The 25,791-nt window shown below is 44.5% G+C and overlaps 1 pseudogene; it reads right to left on the reverse strand.

Moving 5' to 3' along the window:
• Positions 1-21,915: 21,915 nt before the first annotated feature.
• Positions 21,916-22,034, reverse strand: LOC134896023 (5S ribosomal RNA; annotated as a pseudogene).
• Positions 22,035-25,791: the final 3,757 nt, after the last annotated feature.

Here is a 25,791-nt window from a genome sequence, read left to right on the forward strand (position 1 = left end):
TAAAGAAGAAAGAAAAAAAAAACCACGGGTAGGTGGTATACAATTATGGATGGACTGCCGAGTGCCGACACAGAGGTAGCTACAGCCGTGGACTACCGTACTGTACTGTGTCTGCTGCTAATATAGACTGGATGATAATGAGATGTAGTATGTATAAAGAAGAAAGAAAAAAAAAACCACGGGTAGGTGGTATACAATTATGGATGGACTGCCGAGTGCCGACACAGAGGTAGCTACAGCCGTGAACTACCGTACTGTGTCTGCTGCTAGTATAGACTGGATGATAAATAATGATATAAAAAATATATATATATCACTACTGCAGCCGGACAGGTATATATTATATAATGACGGACCTGCTGGACACTGTCTGTCAGCAGAATGAGTTTTTTAATTTTTATAGAATAAAAAAACACCACACAAGTCACACGACGACGACGAGTGTACTTTTTCAGGCAGACAATCACAATATACTATACTGGTGGTCAGTGTGGTTAGGTCACTAGTCACAGTGGTCAGTGGTCAGTCACACTGGCAGTGGCACTCTGGCAGCAAAAGTGTGCACTGTTTAATATGTACTCCTGGCTCCTGCTATAACCTATAACTGCTCCCCAGTCTCCCCCACAATTAAGCTGTGTGAGCACAGTCAGATATTATACATAGATGATGCAGCACACTGGGCTGAGCACAGATATGGTATGTGAGTGTGACTGAGTCACTGTGTATCGTTTTTTTCAGGCAGAGAACAAGAACAGAACGGATTATTAAATAATAATAAATTATAAAACTGCACTGGTGGTCAGGTCACTGGTCATCAGTCACTAGTATAACTCCTCCTAAGCTCCAGTAAGTAAATGAAGTGTCTCACTCTCACTCTCCTATCTATTTTAATTTCTAAACGGAGAGGACGCCAGCCACGTCCTCTCCCTATCAATCTCAATGCACGTGTGAAAATGGCCGCGACGCGCGGCTCCTTATATAGAATCCAAGTCTCGCGATAGAATCCGAGCCTCGCGAGAATCCGACAGCGTGATGATGACGTTCGGGCGCGCTCGGGTTAACCGAGCAAGGCGGGAAGATCCGAGTCGCTCGGACCCGTGTAAAAAAACATGAAGTTCGGGCGGGTTCGGATTCAGAGAAACCGAACCCGCTCATCTCTAGTTTCAACTCGAGGAGCTGCTTTCCTCTCCTAGCTTCATGGCAAGAAAGGTCGAGTAAGTCCTCGGGAACTGAGTGTGTGTGTAGAGTTGGTACATCTACGCCAAAGAGCCGACCAATCCGGAGGAGGCGAGTGACAAAAGGACATTAAGAACTGTCATGTTGCTTCAGGATTTCGGACAAGACCAGCCGGAAGACCCAAACCTTGTGAATGCTTTCCAGAACATTTGACTTATAATGGGAAAATGTATTCGCCCTTACCCAGGGGGGCAGACCTTATTTCATAGTAAAGAAGGATTTACTATATAGGGTTTTTGAGGAATGGGGAAAGAAAGTTGAGCAGCTTATAGTACCACGGGTCCATCAAAACTCTGCAGAGGATACAGCAGTGGTTTTTCTGGCCAGGAATCTGAGCGTCGGTATCAAAGTACTGTCAGAAGTGTCCCTACTGCCAGCGTACCGCATGAAAGCCCCTGTACAAAGCTCCCCTCATCACTCTTCCTGTAATTTCTGTTCCCTTTGAAAGGATTGGGATGAATATTGTGGGGCCAGTAGAAAGAAGACAGCAACCATTACCAAATAACTATTTTTGATCTTCTCCCACCTGGGCATACCTAAGGAGGTACTTACTGACTTGGGGACCCCCTTTATGTCCCGGCTGATGAACGACCTATATCGGCTGCTGGGGGTTAAGAAGATTCGCATCTCAGTGTATCTTCCGCAGACTGATGGCTTCGTGGAACGTTTTAACCGCACACTCAAGCAGATGCTCAGAAGGTCAGTCACCCAGGACAAAAGGGATTGGGACCAGCTCCTACCTTTTCCGATGTTCACCATCCGAGAGGTTCCCCAGTCCTCTATGAGCTTCAGCCCCTTTGTGCTGTTGTACAGCAGACAGCCCTGGGGAATTCTAGATCTGATGAAGGAGAAATGGGAACAACAGACATCCCTGGAGCCAAATGTAGTACAGTTCATTCACCAGCTCTATGGCTCTATGTACGGTTGCAGCAAAGAGCTCCGTTGGTCAGGGACCATATGACTCAGGCCCAGTCTAGGCAGAAACGTCATTATGATGTCCCAGCTGAGAAACTGAGTTTTAACCCTGGAGACAGGGTCTTGGTCCTGGTACCGAAAGTGGAGGGCAAGCATTATACCCGTTGGCAAGGGACATATACAGTGCTTGAGGCTGTGGGACCAGTGACTTATCTATCATATAAATTTGCTGAAGCCTTGGAAGGAAAGCGCAGAGACAGCAACTGCAAGAGTGGCCAAGATCTCAGCTTGTGCAATTCCAATTGACAGATCGCTCGATGAGGTCAAGACCCGTCAAGCTCAAGACATGGTCAGGAGAAATTCAGATGTCTTTTTGGCAATTCCAGGGAGGACAAAGATCATCTAGCTTGATATCGTTACTCCTCCGGTGTTAGTGGTCAATCTGTGGCCATATCGAATACCCGAGGCAAAGAGGGACGCAGTACGCAAGGAAGTGGAGGAAATGTTACACCTGGAGGTTATTGAAGAGTTCACCAGTGGGTGGAATAACCCCATAGTGCTGATTCCCAAGCCGCCTGGTCACTGCAGTTCTGCGACGACTTCCGAAGGTTGAACCAAGTATCTAAATTTGATGCCTATCCCATGCCACGCATTGAAAATATGATCGAGCAACTGGCCCAAAGCCAATACCTGACCACTCTTGACCTTACTAAAAGCTGTTGGCAGATTCCCTTCACTGAGGCTGCCAAGGAGAAAATGGCTTTTCCACCCCAGATGGCCTGTTTCAGTATCGAGTCTTGCCATTTGGTATTCACGGGGCCCCGGCCATGTTCCAGCGGGCTATGAACAAGCTCCTTTAGCCCCACTGAAAGTACGCAGCCACGTACCTAGATGACATTATCTTCAGAGACGACTGGGAGTCTCATCTGGCCAAAGTGGAAGCTGTATTAAAGTCTCTACGCTTCCACGGCCTCACAGCCAACCCAGAGAAGTGTACGATAGGTATGTCGGATGCTAAGTAATTGGGGTACGTGGTGGGCCGGGGCTAAATCAAACCTCAGGTCATTAAAGCGGATGCGGTTGCTGCCTGGCCAAGGCCTGAGAGGAGAACCCAACTCAGGGCCTTCTTAGGCCTAGTGGGATATTACCACAAGTTTATCCCGAACTTTGCCACAAGAGCAGCCCCGCTCACTGATTGCTTGAAAAAGCAAAGTCCAGACAAGCTTGTGTGGACATTCCAGGCACATGAGGCCTGGAAGGATTTAAAAAGTGCCCTGTGTAAAGCACCAGTGTGGATAGCCCCAGACTTTAGTAAAAGGTTCATCCAGCAGATGGAAGCTTCAGGAACAGGCATCGGTGCAGTATTGTCTCAGGAGGTAGGTGGTGAAGAAAAACCAGTCCTCTACCTCAGTAAGAAACTACTGCCTAGGGAACAGCAATATGCCATGGCAGAGCAGGAATGCCTGGCTATCAAGTGGGCAGTAGAGACTCTGAGGTACTATCTCCTGGGAGTTCACCTTAATCACCAATCACGCTCCGCTCCAATAGATGTGCCTGAATATGGAGACCAATGCCCAGGTAACACGGTGGTTCATTGCCCTCCAGCCGTACTTCAAAGTCCAACACAGAGCAGGAGGATTACAGGGCAATGCGGATGACCATTCAAGGAAGTTCCTCTCTTCAAAATATGCAGAGTTCTGTTGGGTGAAGCTAGAGGGGAGAGGGGGACTCGGAGAGAGACCAACCCGAAAAGGGGTATGCCTGTTGAGATCGGTGAGCAGGTATGTGCACCAAAGAAAGACTCCGCTTCACCAATAGTCTCGAAGCTTAGGGGAAGGATATGTGGCAGTCCAGTCCAGATGCCACCCCGGGTGTTTGCAGGAAAGGGCACAACAGTTTGGGTTCCCCGGGCTAAGGCGACCTGGGTTTTGGACTGGACCAGGAAAAAGCCCATGAAGGTGTTGGGACACAGCAGGTTATCTCTTTAATGTTGTGTCAAAGATATCTGGCAGTTGGAAATTATGCTATTGTATTGCTGTTGAGTAGTATAGAGAGCACCTTTTTATCAAACTTAATTGCTTTTGACAGGTCGACACGCCCCCTTTGATAACATTTTGATACAGCTTGATATAAAGTTGATACAGCTTGATATCAAGCTGTATCAAAAGATAATTGCTTTGAAAAGAATGTCACGCAACACCTGTCATAGAAATTCTGACAGATAATCAGCGAGTTATTATGTTAAATACATCACTGTTCATTTTAACATCAGCGCTGTTACACATTATGACACAATTACAAGATTTAAAGTAACACAAATGTTGCTAGTCTGACATTCCAATGGCTATTATTTCAGACCAGCATACATATGGAACAATTTAAGGATATATGATATCCTGCAAAAAGAATGCTGATTTAAATTACCAGGTCTATGCGTGATTAATGATGACAGAGCAAATTAAAAAAGGCTTAGATGTTCATAGTAGTGGCTGTCAAACAGACTCCTGCATAATTAATGTTGGCAGTACACAGCCTGGCACAATGATAGCATGACCTATGTCTGACAGAGGTCCGGTGGGGTGGGTATTAACTACAGCTTAGATGGCACCATGCCTGTTAATGACATGCAAAACAACAAACACTGTTTCAAAAGTTTTTCAAGCCTATGCGGAATATTTAACATCAATACTACATAGCCTTTTTATTTTTTTATTACTATTTAAACAGCATTTAGAAAATTCTAATTTATATTATACAGCAGTGCTGGGATATATTCAGACATGATTCATATATGCATGCATATATATGTGTAAAACAAGCTGTACTTTGACATTCTTGCACAATATTTAATGCAAACATATGTAGAAACATAGCGTATTTGCTTTTAAATTGAAGTAAAACAATTGCTGTTGCTGATGGCAATAAAAATAATAATAAAAGAACATGCATCAGAAAATGATTCAGTTGTTAAAACACAATGCAGTGCAACACAAAAAATTGCACTTTTTCTTGCAAACTTGGTGTTTTTTTAATGCTCACTGCAGCAGCTATTAACTCTGCTTTGCCAATATTAATAATAATTCTGCCTTTCCGTTATCTAGGAACTAATGACCTCAATTAGCCATGAGGCACTACATGCCTCTGTGGAGTAACTAGTTAACAAATTGATGGGCCGAATATTGGTTTCTGTTTCTAACAATTAAAACATATCATTTAGAGGGTTTCTTACCTTTTTGGTAAATTGGGTTGAACAAGGTTATCCCTGCTTAGTTAATACATACTTAAGAAAATTCTAATTTATATTATACAACAGTGCTGCGACATGTTCAGACATGGGGGGTCATTCCGAGTTGTTCGCTCGTTATTTTTTACTTGCAACGGAGCGATTAGTCGCTAATGCGCATGCGCAATGTCCGCAGTGCGACTGCACCAAGTAAATTTGCTATGCAGTTAGGTATTTTACTCACGGCATTACAAGGTTTTTTCTTCGTTCTGGTGATCGGAGTGTGATTGACAGGAAGTGGGTGTTTCTGGGCGGAAACTGGCCGTTTTATGGGTGTGTGCGAAAAAACGCTACCGTTTCTGGGAAAAACGCGGGAGTGGCTGGATAAACGGAGGAGTGTCTGGGCGAACGCTGGGTGTGTTTGTGACGTCAAACCAGGAAAGACAAGCACTGAACTGATCGCAGATGCCGAGTAAGTCTGGAGCTACTCAGAAACTGCTAAGAAGTGTCTATTCGCAATTCTGCTAATCTTTCGTTCGCAATTTTAAAATGCTAAGATTCACTCCCAGTAGGCGGCGGCTTAGCGTGTGCAAAGCTGCTAGAAGCAGCTTGCGAGCGAACAACTCGGAATGACCCCCATGATTCATATATGCATACATATATATGTGCAAAACAAGTGGTACTTTGATATTCTCGCATGTTAGTTTTTGCAAACATATGTAGAAACATAGCGTATTTGGTTTTAAATTGAAGTAAAAAGTTTGCTGTTGCTGATGGCAATAAAAATAATAATAAAAGAACATGCATCAGAAAATTATTCAATTGTTAAAACACATGGCAGTGCAACACTAAAAATTGCACTTTGTCTTGCAAATTGGTGTTTTTTAATGCTCACTGCAGCAGCCGTTAACTGCTTTGCCAATATTGATAAGAATTCTCACTTTCCATTATCTAGGAACTAATGACCTCAATGAGCCATGAGGCACTACAAATGAGCCATTAGGCACTATATGCCTCTGTGGCATAACTAGTTAACAAATTGATGGGCCAAATATTAGTTTCTGTTTATAACAATTAAAACATAATTTGGAGGGTTTCTTACCTTTTAGTAAATTGGGTTGAACGGGCTTATTCCTGCTTAGTAAATACATACCAAAATGCTTACACAAACAATGAGGCAAAACTGTTGCAGAGCATAAAATATATATATATATATATATATATATTTATATATATATATATATATATATATATATATATAGTCCATGGTGGCAGCCCGGCACTCCGTTGTCCCCGTAGGGGTATCGCTCCGGTGCCCTCCTAGGGGTATGGCGACCCCAATATGCAGAATGGAGAGGGACGGCGGCACTCAGAGTCTTTCACTCCCAAGTAAATCAAAGCAAGAAGTGCATTTATTGGTCAACGTTTCGGGGGACGGACCCCCTTCCTCAGGACACTGCAAACTAGTGACAATACAAAGAAAAACAACTTAAATACCTTACCTATACCGGGTACCTACGGCGGGGACGTGGATGCAGACGCAGGTACCCGGTATAGGTAAGGTATTTAAGTTGTTTTTCTTTGTATTGTCACTAGTTTGCAGTGTCCTGAGGAAGGGGGTCCGTCCCCCGAAACGTTGACCAATAAATGCACTTCTTGCTTTGATTTACTTGGGAGTGAAAGACTCTGAGTGCCGCCGTCCCTCTCCATTATATATATATATATATATATATATATATATATATATATTTATTTACTTACCCCTGAAAATCGGGAAATTAATAGCAAAACTATAAACACATATTGATTTTAATATGAATTAAACAGCATTTAGAAAATTCTAATTAATATTATACACCAGCGGGTAGCAAATATTTTAGTATACACTGTATCAGAACCCCAAGATTTTTAATTGTCCTTGAATTGACTTACCTTAAGCTTTGTTGCTGTAAAATCACAAATGACATGTTTAAAATAAGGTAATGTTCAGACATGTTTCCTATATGTAAACATATATAATTACATTTTCTTTATTATTAAAATTTACATTTTGTTTTAAAGATTATCTAAGAACTAATGACCTCGATGAGCCAGGAGGCACTACATGCCTCTGTGGCATAACTAATTAACAAATTGCTGGGCCGAATATTAGTTACTGTTTATTACAATTAAAACATAATTTAGAGGGTTTCTCTGCTGTAACCATTCGAAAAATTGAGTTGAACAGGGTTATCCCTGCTTAGTGAACACATACCAAAATGCTTACACAATAAGGCAAAACTGTTGCAGAGCATACTGGTAAGTGTAGTTCAACAACAGTCAGAGGTCAGAAGGTTCCCCAACCCATGTTTTAAAGTTATTTCAATGTATATAGTCAGGCACACTGTGTATACACATACATTGTGTGTGTGTGTGTGTGTGTGTGTGTGTGTGTGTGTGTGTGTGTGTGTGTGTGTGTGTGTGTGTATATATCAGACACTGTGGGTGGCACTCAGATAAAGCACATGTAGAGCAGGCTTTGCAATCAACGTTTTGAAATTTAATACATCTTGTCATCAGGACACAGACAAGAATAAAAACTTACCTTCTAAAAAAGATGTGCAGCACACGTGAGGACACCGAAAGGCGCGGGTCCGTTATGCTGATGCCCACTGATGACGTCACCATAGTTCACCCATTGCCATAGTTACCTTAGTGAACACAAAACACAGTCTGATACATGTTACAGCTGTACCCGAACTCCTACTTAACACAAAATAAATGCAGCTAAAATGATCAACAAATAGACAATAAAATACAATAATCTGCATCATAAATATATTACCAATCACGTGATAATTAAGGAAGAACTATCTAGCATATTACAATGAAAAAATCTGTCCCAAATTCTGTTAATTGACGTTACATGCAGGTCACGACCACTCATGCATGAAAGAGCGGTTTATGCAAATACAGGGACAAACGGCTCTAACAATACCGATCACAAAAAACAATGAAGCCCCATGGCCTCTTTAATTCATGTATCCATCGGGACTCCTTTTGTAATAACCGTAGAGCTCTGTTGCCACCTCTTAACATTAATGGAACATGGTCAATATTGATATAGCGCATGACTGCCAGACTATGTCTGGCTGTTAAAAAATGTCTAGCCACCGGCAGGTCAATCCTACCATTAATAAGAGCAGCCCGCATGGCGGATTTGTGATTGGCAATGTGCTCCCGTAATGTACGTTCGGTCTTCCCGACATAACATAAACCACAGGGACATGACAGGAGATAAATTATGAACTTAGTGGTACAGGTAACCCTGTGCCATATCGTATATTTCCTACCACTATGTGGATGATAGAAAAAGTGTCCTGTGGTTAAAGACCTGCAAGTAACACAATTAAGACATCTATAGCACCCATTTTGTCGAGTAAGAAATCATCCCTGTTCACTCTGCTGCTCTTTAAAACCAGTGATGTCTGTCTTCATCACCTAATCTCTAATACTCCTGCCACGTGTGTAGCGGGGCATGATCCTGGTGTTACCCAAGTTTAAATCAACATCAGATGATACAAAAGTCCAATACATTTTCAGGACCCTAGCAATTTCACTACTGGCAACATTGTAGTGATTTAACCAAGGCATGCGTTTAATATTATCGGTACGGTGTTTCTTAGCTAATAAGATCTCTCTAGGAATATCCATAGCCTTGATCTTAGCCTCATTTAGCAATGCTCTATCATAACCCCTGGAGGCAAATTTAAGTATCATACCATCAATATATGTGCCAGCAACCGCTGTATCACTACAAATGTACCTAGTACGCAAGAACTGGGAATAGGGTAGCCCATACTTCATGCTCCGAGGGTGGAAACTGGTAGCATTGGTAGCATGAAGTAAGGTATTCCTATCGGTGAGCTTATTGTACAGTTCAGTAGTAATCACCTCTTCACTTAGATTAATGCGCACATCCAAGTAGTTAACAGACATATTACTGATGTTAAAAGTGAACTTCACTGGGTGTGTGGAGGCAATATGTAGTTGTATACATTTCTAAAAGCTCTCCTGAGTATTGGAACAAATGACAAAGAGGTAATCAATATAGCGCACATACATTAACATGTTATCGGCAAAGCTGGTATCATCAAAATACAAAGTTTGTTCCACCATATACATGTAGGCATTAGCGTACGATGGGGCCACATTGGACCCCATCGCACAGCCAGACACCTGCAGGTAATATCTACCGTCAAAAACAAAAAATAATTGTTAGTAAGCACCATATTCAACAACTCTATAAATAACTCAACGTCTGGGCCCAAATATAGAGGATTGCCAACAATAAGTTGCCGCACAGCTTCCAAGCCCTGTGTATTGGGAATCACAGTATTGAGACTGGAAATATCAATATTGCATATTAAGCTGTGATGCAGTATAGGACCCAAATCACGCAATTTGTTAAGAAAAGAAGTTATGTCAAGTAAGTACTGAGTATACAAGGCTGCAACATAGCATCAAGATATGTGGCAATATGACGAAAAAGCCTGTTTCTGGCAGCGATAATGGGATGACCTGGTTGACACTCTAAAGATTTGTGAATTTTAGGTACAGAATATAAAATAGGTACCACTGGATGTTCAACCATTAATGCCTTTATTAGTGTCTCACAGATCATCACATGCCCTTCTCAGTCTATCAGAAACTTTTCTAGTAAACACAGCTGTAGGATCACTCTCAATAAGTCGATACACAGACGTGTCACTAAGTTGTCGCTCTAATTCAGATCTATATACATCGACATTCTGCACCACTATCGCCCCGCTGTTAGGCGCCGGGGTCCGCTCGTCGGTGCGGCCGGCGCCTAGCAACCAGGGACGCCGTACGCGTACAGCCGCCGGCTCCCTGGCAACGCTAGACGCCGGGCGCGCTGAGCCGCACGGACCCTAGCAACGGGGACGCCACTGGCGGACCGCGTTCCCCGTTGCTGGGTCCAGTTAAAATGATTGTGCACCTGTTTCCTGGCCGTGCAGCAAGGCAGCTGCACGGCATTTGTGTAATCAGCCCTGTCAGCAGCTGATTGGAGGACTCCTGTTTATATGCACTCTCAGGGCTTCTCACAGACGCCGGTAATAGCTTCCTGCATGCTGTCCTTGTTTGCTGAGAGTCTGTTTCCAGTCTTGCTGTATCCGGTCGTTACAGTCTCCAGTAGTCCTGTACTCGGAAGTTGTCATCTTGTTCCTGGAGTCCTGACTGATCACCGTTTAACATCCAGTGGTGTTCGTGAGTCGCGGCTTTGCCGTGTGTTGCCGCTTGGCCGCTTTACCATTTATTTGTGTTTTGGAGCATTTTGCGGAGGGTTCCGCTTCCACAGGTCCACTCTGGTATCCGGCGGTGCTGGGTAGGAGTATTGGACAAGTGGATTTTTGGTTGTCCTTTTCCCTGGTGGTTTTTCCGCACATACTTCAGGTCTTTGCTAGTTAGCTTGTTGCCCCTGGCCTGTTGTCAGTCAGAGGTCCTCTTGTTATCATCCTGCCTCGGATTTCCCTTTGTCTCTCATTAAGACCGGGGGGCACCGGAGTTGGGCAGACATAATCCGCCCTTCAAACGTGGCTGCCAAGGGCTCAAGAAACCATAGTCTCGCAAGGGATTTCCGATAGCACGGGTGAGACAATAGAGTTAGGGCGCCAGGGGCAACTAGTCTTTCCTGCTCCCGTTACCAGCATTCCATTCCAGCGCTCTGGTCATTGTCATAAGATCTCCTCTGGTCAGGAGTGCTGGAATCATAACATTATTACCGGCCACACCAAAACTTAAAATTAAACGGGGTTTAATTTTTTTCTCATTCAGTTTTGTAAGAGTTTATGGGCCTCATGAATCCAACAGGTTTAGGGCCAAATCCTGGTCAGCTCTTAGTCAGCCAGATTCAAGAACTTACTCAGATGGTTCAGGATCTTTCCCTTCGGGTGAAGTCGCAGGAAGATCTTTTGCGAACTTCCCCGAAGGTAGTCCCTGAACCAAAGATGCATTTGCCTGACCGTTTTTCTGGTGATAGGAAAGAGTTTTTTAATTTTAAAGAATCCTGTAAACTTTATTTTCGTTTAAGACCGATCTCCTCGGGTACTGAATCTCAGCGGGTTGGGATTATTATTTCTTTGCTCCAGGGGGATCCTCAGACCTGGGCATTTGGTTTAAAAGCAGAGGATCCGGCCTTGTTGTCAGTAGACGCCTTTTTTGGGTCTTTAGGGCTATTGTATGATGACCCTGATAGAGAGGCATCCGCTGAAGGTCAGTTGCGCGCTCTCAGACAGGGTAGGAATCCTGCAGAGGTTTATTGTACGGAGTTTCGCCGTTGGTAGAAGGACTGTGGCTGGAATGACCCAGCCCTGCGCAGTCAGTTTCGCCTCGGCTTATCAGAGTCTATAAAAGACAGTCTCCTTCAGTATCCCGCTCCTGAGACTCTCGATAAACTCATGGAGCTTTCTATTAAGATTGATCGTCGTCTCAGAGAGCGGAGGGCTGAAAAAGGAGCACCTGTCAGGTCAACTCCATGTGTATATTCCATTCCTGAGGACGTAGAGGAGCCCATGCAGATGGGTCTCTCCCGACTGTCTCCTGAAGAAAGAGCCAGAAGGCAAAACTCTGGTCTTTGTTTGTACTGTGGGGGTAAGGGACATTTTGCTCGTAATTGTCCGAACAAGTCGGGAAACGCCTCGACCAGGTGAATTGTGAGGGGGTTCACCTAGGTCTGCAGCTTATCTCCTCGAATAACTCCCTTTTAGTCCCAGCTAAAGTTTCCTTTGGCAGCCTCAGTTCTTCGGTGTCAGCTTTTGTTGACAGTGGAGCTGCAGGAAACTTTATGGATTTAACTTGGGCTAAGGCCTTAGGCATTCCTCAGTTATCTTTGGGTAGGTGTGTCACCATGCATGGCTTAGATGGGAGTCCACTGTCCAATGGGGTTATTTCCCTCTGTACACCCCCTGTACTACTTACGGTAGGAGCTCTTCATTCTGAAAAAATCGAGTTCTTCCTTACCCATTGCCCAGCAGTTCCAGTGGTTCTGGGTCACCCTTGGCTGGCCTTTCATAATCCCACCATTGATTGGCGGTCGGGGGAGATTTCACAATGGGGTACCTTCTGTGATAAGGAATGTATTACGTTTCGAGTCAGAATAGCAGCTGCCATTCCTGAACTCATTCCCGTGGAATACCAAGAGTTTGCTGATGTGTTCTCCAAGGGCAATGCAGACATTCTGCCTCCACATCGGCCTTATGATTGTGCTATTGAGCTAATTCCTAGTGCCGCATTGCCAAAGGGAAGGTTATATGCTTTATCCGGGCCAGAAACTGCGGCCATGAATGATTATGTTAAGGAGAGCCTAGGGAAAGGATTTATTAGGCCATCAAAATCTCCTTTAAGTGCAGGCTTCTTCTTTGTGGAGAAAAAGGATGGCTCGCTTAGACCTTGCATTGACTTTAGAGCCCTGAATAAAATCTCAGTAAAAAATACTTATCCTCTGCCGCTGATTTCTGTCCTCTTTGATCAGCTGCGTTCGGCTGTGATTTTTTCTAAAATTGACCTAAGAGGAGCGTATAACCTCATCCGAATCAAGTCTGGAGATGAGTGGAAGACGGCTTTCAGTACTCAGTCGGGTCACTACGAGTACCTGGTGATGCCGTTCGGCTTGTCTAACGCTCCAGCAGTTTTCCAGGACCTCATTAACGATGTGCTCCGTGACTTCCTAGGGAAATTCGTGGTCGTTTACTTAGACGACATCCTGATTTATTCTGACTCAATTGAACAACATGTTACCCAGGTGCGTCAGGTTCTTCAAAAGTTACGTGAGAATCATCTATATGCCAAGCTGGTGAAATGTGAGTTTCATGTCACGGAGGTATCTTTTTTAGGGTACATTATTTCCCCTCGGGGATTTTTCATGGAACCTAAGAAGCTCCAGGCCATCCTTAGTTGGGCGCAACCCACCAATTTAAAAGCAATTCAGCGCTTTTTAGGGTTTGCAAATTATTATAGGAGGTTCATTCATTCTTTTTCCAACCTGGTTGCTCCCATTGTGGCTCTGACGAAGAAAGGAGCGGATCCTACCAACTGGTCGCGTGAAGCTGAGTTGTCCTTTCGGGCCCTGAAACAAGCTTTTGTCTCGGCTCCAGTCCTCAGACATCCCAATCCAGAATTGCCCTTCGTTGTGGAGGTTGATGCCTCGGAGGTTGGAGTGGGGGCTATCCTATCTCAAAAGGATCCGGAGTCTCTGGAACTACATCCTTGTGCCATTATGTCCAGGAAATTCTCCTCCGCTGAATCCAACTATGACGTTGGTAACCGGGAGTTACTGGCAATAAAATGGGCTTTCGAGGAGTGGAGGCATTGGCTGGAGGGAGCAACACATACTATTTCAGTATTGACTGACCATAAAAACCTGCAATACATCGAATCAGCTAAGCGGCTGAATGCCCGGCAGGCTCGTTGGGCTTTATTCTTTACTCGTTTCAAATTTATTATCACTTTCAGTCCAGGTTCCAAGAATACCAAGGCGGATGCCCTGTCACGCAGTTTTCTTCCGGTTCACAATAACAGTCCTGTTACTCCCATACTTCCATCTTCAGTCATTTGGGCAGGCCTCACACCAGATTTATTTACCCAGTTAAAACAGCTTCAACACCAAGCTCCTGGAAATACTCCTGCTGGTCATCTTTACGTCCCTGAGTTTTTGAGAGCTACTGTTTTGACTGAGTTCCATGATAACAAAGTTTCTGGGCATCCGGGGATCTCTAAGACTTTGGAGTTAGTCTCCCGCTCAGTATGGTGGCCTGGTCTTTCTAAAGACGTTAAGGAGTTTGTTTTTTCATGTCAGGTTTGTGCACAGCATAAGGTTCCCCGTTCCTTGCCTATCGGGCAACTTATGCCTTTAAATTTCCCCCTCAGGCCATGGTCTCATATTTCCATGGATTTTGTGGTAGACCTTCCCCTTTCAGCCGGATTCCGAGTCATATGGGTGGTAGTGGACCGTTTTAGCAAGATGGCTCATTTCATTGCTCTTCCCCGACTGCCATCTGCCCAAGGATTGGCAGTTTTGTTTCTCCGCCATGTTTTGAGACTTCATGGGTTGCCCACTGATATTGTTTCTGATCGGGGTCCACAATTCATTGCACAATTCTGGAAGTGTTTTTGTGCTTCATTAAAGATGAAATTGTCATTAACATCCGGTTACCACCCCCAATCCAACGGGCAAACCGAGCGAGTTAACCAATCATTAAAACAGTATTTGCGTTTGTACTCAGCCAAACTCCAGAATGATTGGTCCGAGTTTCTTCCATTGGCGGAGTTTGCTTACAATAATTCTTGTCATTCCTCCACTAATGTGTCTCCATTCTTTTAAGTTTTTGGTTTTCACCCCAGAGCTAATTCTTTTTTTTTCAACATTCCTCAGTTTCCTCGCTAACCTTAACCTCCCATCTCAGAGCCATTTGGAAAAAAGTGCACCTTGCTCTCAGAAAAGCGGCCTTTCAAGAGAAAAAATTTTCTGGCAGGCTCCGATGTCCTTGCACTTTTAAGGTGGGAGATAGGGTATGGTTGTCGACTCGTAACATTAGACTTCGACAATCCTCGGCTAGATTGGGACCCAAATTTATTGGACCATTTCATATTATTAAAAAAGTCAACCCAGTTGCTTTCCGGTTACGTTTACCAAGATCTCTCCGGATTGGAAATACGTTTCATTGCTCCCTGTTGAAACCATACGTTTCTTCCAGTAGATTTCCTCGGAAGATCTCTCAGGGAAGATCTCCAGTGGATGTACAGGGACAACAGGAGTTCCTGGTGGAGAAGGTTCTCGATTCCAAATTGTCCCGGGGCAGGCTTTATTTTCTGGTTCACTGGAGAGGCTATGGTCCAGAGGAAAGGTCTTGGGTCCTGGATAAGGATCTTCATGCCCCGAGGCTCAAGAGGGCATTTTTTCGGGAATTTCCTCGGAAGCCTGGCTTTAGGGGTTCCTTGACCCCTCCTCAAGGGGGGGTACTGTTAGGTGCCGGGGTCCGCTCGTCGGTGCAGCCCGGCGCCTAGCAACCAGGGACGCCGTACGCGTACAGCCGCCGGCTCCCTGGCAACGCTAGACGCCGGGCGCGCTGAGCCGCACGGACCCTAGCAACGGGGACGCCACTGGCGGACCGCGTTCCCCGTTGCTGGGTCCAGTTAAAATGATTGTGCACCTGTTTCCTGGCCGTGCAGCAAGGAAGCTGCACGACATTTGTGTAATCAGCCCTGTCAGCAGCTGATTGGAGGACTCCTGTTATATGCACTCTCAGGGCTTCTCACAGACGCCGGTAATAGCTTCCTGCATGCTGTCCTTGTTTGCTGAGAGTCTGTTTCCAGTCTTGCTGTATCCGGTCGTTCCAGTCCCCAGTAGTTCTGTACTCGGAAGTTGTCATCTTGTTCCTGGAGTCCTGACTGATCACCGTTTAACATCCAGTGGTGTTCGTGAGTAGCGGCTTTGCCGTGTGTTGCCGCTTGGCCGCTTTACCATTTATTATTTGTGTTTTTGAGCATTTTGCGGAGGGTTCCGCTTCCACAGGTCCACTCTGGTATCCGGCGGTGCTGGGTAGGAGTATTGGACAAGTGGATTTTTGGTTGTCCTTTTCCCTGGCGGTTTTTCCGCACATACTTTAGGTCTTTGCTAGTTAGCTTGTTGCCCCTGGCCTGTTGTCAGTCAGAGGTCCTCTTGTTATCATCCTGCCTCGGATTTCCCTTTGTCTCTCATTAAGACCGGGGGGCACTGGAGTTGGGCAGACATAATCCGCCCTTCAAACGTGGCTGCCAAGGGCTCAAGAAACCATAGTCTCGCAAGGGATTTCCGATAGCTCGGGTGAGACAATAGAGTTAGGGCGCCAGGGGCAACTAGTCTTTCCTGCTCCTGTTACCAGCATTCCATTCCAGCGCTCTGGTCATTGTCATAAGATCTCCTCTCGTCAGGAGTGCTGGAATCATAACACCCGCCTTTGTCAGCGGGACGTATCACGATGTTGGTACATTTGGAAAGATCACGTACGTTAGTGCATCGAATTCCTCCCTGCTGAGATTATTAATAGACTTCTGACACATCAAATCAGGTAAGATATCACAAGATACATCATTAGCCACCATCCTATTAAAGGATCAAAATGAGACCTCTTTTGCAAACTAAGCACCTGTGCAGGAATCAATTGCTCAACCTCAGCAACAGATTGTGCTTTTGCACCATTGAAAAATTTATGTAATTTCAGTTTACAGTTAAGCTTGTATTTTTCCACTTCCCACTGAATCCCATCAAAACGCACTGTGTGAACAAAAGTAAGTCCGTTGCTGAGCACTCGTGTCTCTACAGCTGTAAGTGGATGTGATGGCAAATTGAATATTATTTCCTCCGTGGGAGCGGGGGTCTTACTCTGGCCCCCTTGGCATGTGAACCGCCTCCTCCTTCGTACCCTCTGTGGGTGCACACCCCTAAAGGGGAAGATGTATTGGTATGTACAGTCATCATCTGGGTATCAGAGATACTGTTAGTTGCCTGATCTTGTGACGAGTCAGACTGCCACATTTGCTTGTAATTGCATTGTTTCCTGAAATGGCCATGTTCCCTTTGTCCCGCAGATGCCCACTGATGCACCCTATTTATCTCATAATCAGTGTTCACATTCACCAGTTTCTGTTCCTTAAACTAAATGAGCTCACGTCTGTATGTCAATATCTGTCCATTGAGTTTTAAAACCCAGTTTGTAGTCGTATCTTTTTCAAAGGTCTGTTTATGTGCAGCCTCAAAGAAAGTCTCTCCCGTGCCACATTCAGCTCCCTGGCTGACTCTTCAATAACAAGTAATAGTAGATCAAAACTACATTTGTTCAGCACGGCGATCCACCGCTTGTAGAACGCAACATTAAATCGGGCAATGGTAGGTGCAATAAGCACTCTAAATCAACGCGGTATACGTTTTTCCTTATAATAATCACTCAAGATGATCCTGTGATACAGGTAATCAACTTCTCTCTGTTTTAACTTAAGCCAGTCCTTGTACAAATGCGCTATAGGTTGCACTTCAGCATCATCCTTAAGCTGCTGTTCAAATAATATGTTGTCAGCTTCGGATTCAGAAAAAGTTAAAACAGATCTCTGTGTAAGTATGGCTAGGTTAACAGCTGCCAGCATGTCCCCCGTCACCTCAGTGGAAGATTCAGCCATCTCAGGCTAACAACAAACAATCCTTAAGTGATGAGCAAAGTATATAAACAATAGGGTGCTTAAACCATGGAAGTACCGTCCTTGCCAGAAGGAACATCCGATACAAACAGCTCAATTTCTGGTAGCACACCAATAACAGCGATGACAGTCCCGGAGCCCAACCTGGTTACCAAGGCTGGTGACTCAATATAGCAGACAATGTGGGCGGCACTCGGATAAAACACAGATAGAGCAGGTTATTCAATCAACGTTTCGAGATTTAATACATCTCGTCATCAGGACACAGACAAGAATAAAAACATACCTTATAAAGAAGATGTGCAGCACAAGTGAGGACGCCAAAAGGCGCGGGTCTGTTATGCCGACACCCACTGATGATGTCACCATAATTCGCCCGTTGCCATAGAGCATTTTAACTGCATTTATTTTGTGACCTCACACGCAGCCGCCGCGATCAGGAAAATGGCGGCGCGTCTCCTGCGGCTAAGCTGCACTGGCAGGAGGCTCCCACAATTTCTGCTAACAAGCAGAAATTGCAAAGCATTTACAATATTCTGCTTGTTGAAGTGGAGGAGGCTCCGGTCAGCATGCTGGGTGGCCTTGCCCAGCGATGGGCGGCCACCAGTATGTGATCTAAAGTATATCAAATTCTGCTAATTATCATAATTTGTTATCCTTACTGAGTTAGACTGAAGGTTAGAACTAGTGTCGTCCAAACATGGGAATCAATCACAGTCAGACATTGGCGTGTTAGAAGCCACAGTGCCACCCTTTTCCTTCAAGTATGCTACTGCATCTGAGGTTGATAGAAAATTCTTGAAGCCTGAACCTTCATAAATGTGCAGCCACGCCTGGTAAAGAAGTGCGAATTTTTGCTCATCTTAGATTAAATGTGAACACAGTGGAGCAAACTCTTTTCTTGCTTTGGTTAGCTCAGCAGAATAGTCTTGAAATATTAATATTTTATTACCTTTCCAGATAATATTTCTTTGTTTGCGGGAACAGACAACAGCAATTACTTGTGCAAATAATTGAGAGACTTAAAAATCACAGCTCTGGGCCTGGCTCCCTCTTGTGTACTCATTGGGCCAATTCTATGTGCTCTTTCATTGATAAGGTCCTGGCACCTATCTTGGACCTGCAACAATTCTGGCAAAGAAAGACGTAAGAAATCAAATAATTCTTGGCCCTTTCAGGAATCCGGGTGCCCTATAACTCTCAAATTTTGTCTAAGTGAACTGTTTTTCAAGTCTTGGACTTTGTTGTACAAATGATGTAATTCTTGCTGATGTCTGCTAATCTGTTTTGTCTGCTCCACCACCTTTGCAAACGTCTCACGCGGTCTGTGTTCTATTGCTAGCACTCTGTGTTAGCTGTGAGAATTTCTGAGTGATAGCTTAAATTTGGGCTTTTAAAAGGGGGCCAATAGCTTGTGTGATGGTGTTGACCATTTCCCGAAAGGTAACAGGTGAGTCCATAGGCGGCATTACCTTATCTTGAGATTCAGGAGAATCAGGTAGGGAGTCGCCCTCAGACACCTGGCAGTTCAGCATGCTGGAAGCAGTCCCTCTGAGGCAGCAGGGAGAGTAGAGGCGTATCTACATGTGGTTATTAAAGGGTTGTTTTGCAGAGAGGCAAAAAAAGGGGACTATTAATTATGTCTCTCAGGGGCACACTTTTTTTATATAAACTGGTAGAAAAATGGATAGGGCTATTTCAATTTATGTGAAAGATTGGATAAAACTTAACTTTTAATGTTGTACACAGACGAAAGGATGATAAAAATATTGCTGTATGTCAGCAGTATAAGTTAAAACAAGTATTAAACAACAAAAATTCAATGACGATGATGTGATATGTAACTCACTTATATATATATATATATATATATATATATAGAGGGTGACAGAGAGTTTATCTGTACACCCACTGGTTTGTAAGCGAGTATTAATGTTTGACGTTTGTCAGAAGCGAAAATATGAGATATTCCTGTTATCTCTATGAAATTATGATTTGATATTATTATTATTATTATTATTATTATCCTTTATTTATATGGCACCACAAGGGTTCCGCAGCGCCCAATTACAGAGTACATATGCACATAATCAAAACAGGAAAACAGTGACTTACAGTTGAAGACAATATAGGACAAGTACAGGGCAACTAAGCATAACTACACCAGTAAACATAAAGATAAGTTCCAGGTGGCCAAAAAACTGCGGGATCTGGGCAGTTGAGGATTATTAAAGTAAGAAAAGTATAAGCACATGAGGGAAGAGGGCCCTACTCATGAGAGCTTACATTCTAAGGGGAGGGGTAGACAGACAGGGGTGACACAGATGGGGTACATAGAGAGCATGGAACAGAGGGTTAGGTTGAGATTTGGCTAGGTTTGGTAAAGAAATGGGTCTTAAGAGCCCGTTTGAAGTTTTGTAGAGAGTCTGAGGGGGAGAGGTAAAGAATTCCAGAGAAAGGGAGCAGCACGTGAAAAATCTTGGAGATAGGAGTGGGAGGAAGTAATCAGAAGACAGGAGAGTCGGCGTGCATTAGCAGAGCGAAGAGGACGGGTGGGAGAGTAAAGGGAGATAAGGTCAGAGATGTAGATGGGGAGGAGTGGGTGAGAGCTTTGTAAGTGAGTGTGAGAAGCTTGAATTGTTTTCTGAAAGGGACGGGAAGCCAGTGGAGGGCCTGTAGGAGAGGGGAGGTAGACGTAGTGCGTTTGGTGAGGAAGATGAGCCGGCAGCAGCATTGAGGATAGATTGGAGTGGAGAGAGGTAATTGTCAGGGAGGCCAGTTAGGAGGAGATTACAGTAGTCCAGTCTGGAAATAATCAGTGAGTGAATAATGATCTTAGTGGCATCCTGGGTGAGAAAAGGTCTGATTCTAGAAATGTTTTTGAGATGAAAATGACAGGTTTGTGAGAGGTGCTGAATGTGTGGTTTGAAGGAGAGGGAGGAATCAAGGATTACGCCAATACAGCGTACTTGGGGGCTAGGGGAGGTAGTCATGCCATCAATGGATAATTGGATTGTGGGAGGTGAGGCTGTGCGGGAGGGTGGGAAGATGATCAGCTCAGTCTTAGACATGTTGAGTTTAAGAAAGCGCTGAGACATCCAGGAAGAGATAGCAGAAAGACAGTTTGAAGTACGAGTGAGGAGAGCCGTGGAGAGATCAGGGGAGGAGAGGTAGATTTGAGTGTCATCAGCATAGAGGTGGTATTGGAAGTTAAAAGAACTAATGAGTTCACCTAAAGAGGACGTATAGAGAGAGAAAAGGAGAGGACCAAGAACAGAGCCTTGGGGGACACCAACAGTTAGTGGAAGTGGGGAGGAGGTAGCATCATGAGAGGAGACAGAGAAGGAACGATCAGAGAGGTAGGAGGACAGCCAGGAGAGGGCAGTATCACGCATACCAAGAGAGTGAAGGATTTGCAGAAGGAGAGGGTGGTCCACAGTGTCAAAAGCAGCAGAGAGGTCAAGAAGAATAAGCAGAGAGTAGTGGCCCTTAGATTTGGCTGCATGGAGGTCATTGCAGACTTTTGTGAGGGCAGTTTCAGTGGAGTGGAGAGAACGGAAACCAGACTGGAATGGGTCAAGCAGTGAGTGAGAGGAAAGAAAGGCAGTGAGGTGGTGATAGACAAAACGCTCAAGAAGTTTGGAGGCAAAGGGGAGGAGATAGATGGGTCGATAGTTGGAGAGAGTGTTAGGATCAAGGGTAGGTTTTTTAAGAATAGGGGAGACAAGAGCATGCTTGAAGGCAGAGGGGACAGTGCCTGATGAAAGGGAGAGATTGAGAAGGTGGGCAAGATGGGAACAGGCAGAAGGAGAGAGGTAGCGGAGGAGGTGGCAGCGGATAGGGTCGAGCGGGGAGGTTGTGGGGGGGGACGGATGAGGGCCATGACTTCCTCGCCAGATACATGGGAGAAAGATGTCAGAGTTGGTAATAGGGAAGGGGAGGGGTGGCAAGGGATGGGTGGTGGCTGGTTGCTGGTCTGGTGGGATGTGATATCCTGACGCATGGAGTCAATCTTGATGTGAAATAAGTGGCAAAGTCAAGAGCAGACAATGAGGAAGGGAGAGGAGGTGGTGGTGGGCAGAGGAAGGAGTTAACAGTGGCAAAGAGGCGCCGGGGGTTGGAAGACTGGGTAGAAATGAGGATTTTGAAGTATGATTGTTTAGCAAGGGATATACACTTGTATATTCATAAGAGAGATAATAGAAAACCGGCTTTTGTGAATCCGGACTCCTGTAGGACAGGTCAGCTGGGGTGAATAAATTGCAAGATTGACTATGGTGAAATTTGCTGATCAGCGGGAGGTATGTTCCTTATTGCTACAGTACCCGGTATTCCCAGAGGGTCACCCTTTCTGGTACTGACCAGGCCCAAAGCTGCTTGGCTTCCAAGATCAGACGAGATCTGGCATGTCCAGCATGGTATGACTGTAGAGAGTCAAGAAAATACCTATCAGCATGGAAGATGGCCACTACTGGATCAAATTAGGAAAAAATGGTCCGAAGACTGACATTTAGTCAAAGGCCAATAAGTCGCCCCCAAAAATAATTGTGAATGGATAAGGGGGTCTAAGAGGAATGAAGAGGTTAATTTCTCTCCCATGGAAAGTTTCCCACACTGGGATTATAGTGAGAGCACATGTAAAATATATCACAAATAGTCCATAGTAGAACCTTTATACGTACAGTGAAATAAAGACTATAGTGAGAGCACATGCACAGATATATCACAATTACTCCACAAACATGTAACCTGAATTGGTGATGTGGAGATTACAGTGGGAAATAGTGACAGTAATGCCCCTGTGCTGAATCATACAAAGCATATAGACTAGAACAGGGCTGGCCAAACCAGTCCTCGAGATCTACCAACAGGTCACGTTTTCCAGACCTCCTAGCTGGTGCACAGGTGTAGGCATTACTAATTAAGATGTGCTGCATTCATTTCCTAACTGACAATTCTACAGGTCTCCAGGAGGCCTGGAAAACATGAACTGTTGGTAGATCTCGAGGACCGGTTTGGCCAGCCCTGGACTAGAAGATTCCAGCACACAAACTGCCTGGACGGTTATTTATCTGTTGCTGAAAAGTACAGTAATGATCACCAAAATGAGTTAATGAATATAATGCAAAAATGCTGATTCATTACAGCAACCTATAACTTCACATAGAATACAGCACAATGGCTGATACAGCACAATGGCTCTGTCACCCTCTATATACTAAGTGAGTTACATATCACTTCATCGTCATTGAATTTTTGTTGTTTAATACTTGTTTTAACTTATACTGCTGACATACAGCAATATTTTTATCATCCTTTTCGTCTGTGTACAACATTAAAAGTTAAGTTGTATCCTATCTTTCACATAAATTGAAATAGCCCTATCCATTTTTCTATCAGTTTATATAAAAAAAAGTGTGTCCCTGAGAGACACAATTAATAGTCCCCTTTTTTTGCCTCTCTGCAAAACAACCCTTTAATAGTTTTTCTGAACTAATGTCTGGGAGCACCACCAACCCTGTTCTACTTTAAAAGCCTTAATAGGCGAAGTCGGTAGCTTTATGTTGGTTTATATTTCTGTTACATATGATATATACAAATTGAATGACAATTATTGTACAATCAGGACCAGTGCAGATCCCAAAAATCCCCCCCCAATATAATATCTACATGTGGGGCTGGTGGCAGCGCCATTTTGAGCTCCATGCGGCATCTCTCCTTATCCTTCTGAGCTTTGTTTTTTCTGCTCGGCATGGCAGAAAAGTACTTCTCCATGAAGGGTACCGGACTCTGCAGGGGTACACTCCCAGGAGGGGTCAGTTAGAGAGGCTAAGAAGCCTAGAAATCACTGTGATCAGCGCTGTGAGCAGCGGAGCTCTTAGGCGTTGCTGCTACACATGAAGCAGCCGGAATTGGAAGCCCTCTTCTCTTGTACTTTATTAAAACCCATCAATGTTACTTCTGTAAATTGCTAAACTCTCTTTATCTTTATCAGTTACATTTTAACAGAACTTATCCTTTTATTTCAGTTCTACCAAAATACAACCCAGCAGTCCGTTTTCCAAGCACCTGATCTAATTTGGAGAAAGAAGCAAATATCAGTGTATCAGCTCAGTAAGTAAGACTCAAGTTCTAGGTAACATTTGCAACACAATGTAGTGAACATCCATCAGTGACACTGGATGATCGTGACCTGCCTGTGTGCCACTCCTTTCAGGCATTTTTGGCTGGCTGAGTGAGCACTTTCAATGAATATCTGGTGAGTGAAAGACACATGTCAGAGGGTGCTGCGGGAGAGGAGAGGGCTTTCATAAATGGTGCCAGCCAAGTGAGAAATGGCAGGGATCAGTGGCGAGCGTCCCTCTATGGATGTTGTATACTGTCAGCGGCATGGTGCCCCTGTCAGGATCCCGGTGTCAGTATTGTGACAGCCGGGATCCCGATGAGCAGTATGCTAACCTCATATTGCTTTAAGAGTCTTAAGATGGGTACACACTAGGCGATGTGCTCAGTGAGTGAGATCGCCTAGTGTTTCCCCTCCTGGGCCAGGCTGCTCAATGGCGGGCATACACACTGTGCAATGGGGGTCATTCTGCGTTGATCGCTCTCTAGCAATTTTTAGTAGCCGTGCAAACGCTATTCCGCCGCCCACTGGGGAGTGTATGTTAGCTTTGCAGAAGTGCGAATGCATGTGCAGCCGAGCTCTGCAAAAACAGTTTGTGCAGTTTCTGTGTAGCTCTTAACCTACTCAGCGCTTGCGATCACTTCAGCCTATTCGTGTCCGGATTTGACGTCATACACCCACCTTGAGAACACCCAGCAATGCCTGCATTTTTTCAGACATGCCTCGTTTTTGCAAACACTCCCTGAAAATTGTCAGTTGACACCCAGAAATGCCCCCTTCATGTCAATCTTCTTGCGGCCGTCAGTGTGAAGGAAAGCTTCGCTAGAACCTGAGCACAACCACAAAGAGCTTTGTACCCGTACGTTGAGCGTGCGCTTTGCGGCCCATACGCATGCACATAAATGCTGTTTTTTCACCTGATCGCTGCACTGCGAAAATCGGCAAGAGCGATCAACTCAGAATGACCCCCAATATTACAAATGATATAGCACAGTGGCTTCATGCCACAGCCAGCTGAAGCATGCAGTTTTGGATGATGAGTCCAAATTGAGCTATATGCACAGCCAACACCAGCGTTGCTAAAGATCCACCAAGCCGCGCATCGCTCGGTGGCGGCATACACACTGGGCAATATAGTAAACAGCGTTGCTCAGAAAGAGTCAAAATTAGTTATTGTTTACTTTATCGCTAAGTGTGTACCTTTAGAGCCGGATCTGTAGGTGATAATGAAATTGAAACACGTATAGAATAGTGCGCAACCATAGCTGTCTGGGTTGAGTCTCTTGGCTGACTCGATATACTGGAGAGTCTTATGATCTGTATTGGTATGCCTAGCTTCCTCTAGCCAATAAATTGAGTCTTTAGACGCTCACTTGATGGCTAAAAACTCACATTTACCAACATCATAATTGGATTCAGCAGAACAGAACTTCTGGGAAAGGAAAGCACAAGGGTGCAATTTGTCATCACAATGATCACTCTGATGTAGGATGTCTCCCACCCCAACTTCTAAAGCATCCACTTTCACAATGAAAGGCAAGTCACGGTTCAGATGACGAAGTACCAGGGCTGAGATAAAGGCTTATTTCAAAGGCTTCCAAAGCTCGAGAAGATCAATTGGCAACATCTGCTCCCTTATTAAAGTAGTTATGGGAGCTACTCGAAGAGAGAGAGAGAGAGACAAACTGCCTGTAACAATTAGTGAACTGCAATAATCTCTGAATAGCTTTTAGATTAATGGAAAGGGCCCAGTCATGAGTGACTTGGAATTTACTTGAATCCATGGTGAAACCTTCAGGAGTGATACAATGGCTACCTAGTAAAAATTTACATTCACATTTCTCCAGCATTGCATTCCTGAAGAACTTGTCTGACATGGAAGTGATGGAGATCTGTGGTGTGTGAATATATCAAGATGTCATCAAGATAAATGTCAACAAATATCCCAATATAATCTCGAAGGAAATCATTGATTAGGTCCTGAAAAATTGTTGGGGCATTGCATAGGCCATGTTGCAAAGAGAAGAAGGGTAGCTATGTAGTGCAATCTGATAATATGTAAATA

The sequence above is a fragment of the Pseudophryne corroboree genome, chromosome 3 (genome assembly GCF_028390025.1).
Source record: "Pseudophryne corroboree isolate aPseCor3 chromosome 3, aPseCor3.hap2, whole genome shotgun sequence".
Classification (NCBI taxonomy): domain Eukaryota; kingdom Metazoa; phylum Chordata; class Amphibia; order Anura; family Myobatrachidae; genus Pseudophryne; species Pseudophryne corroboree.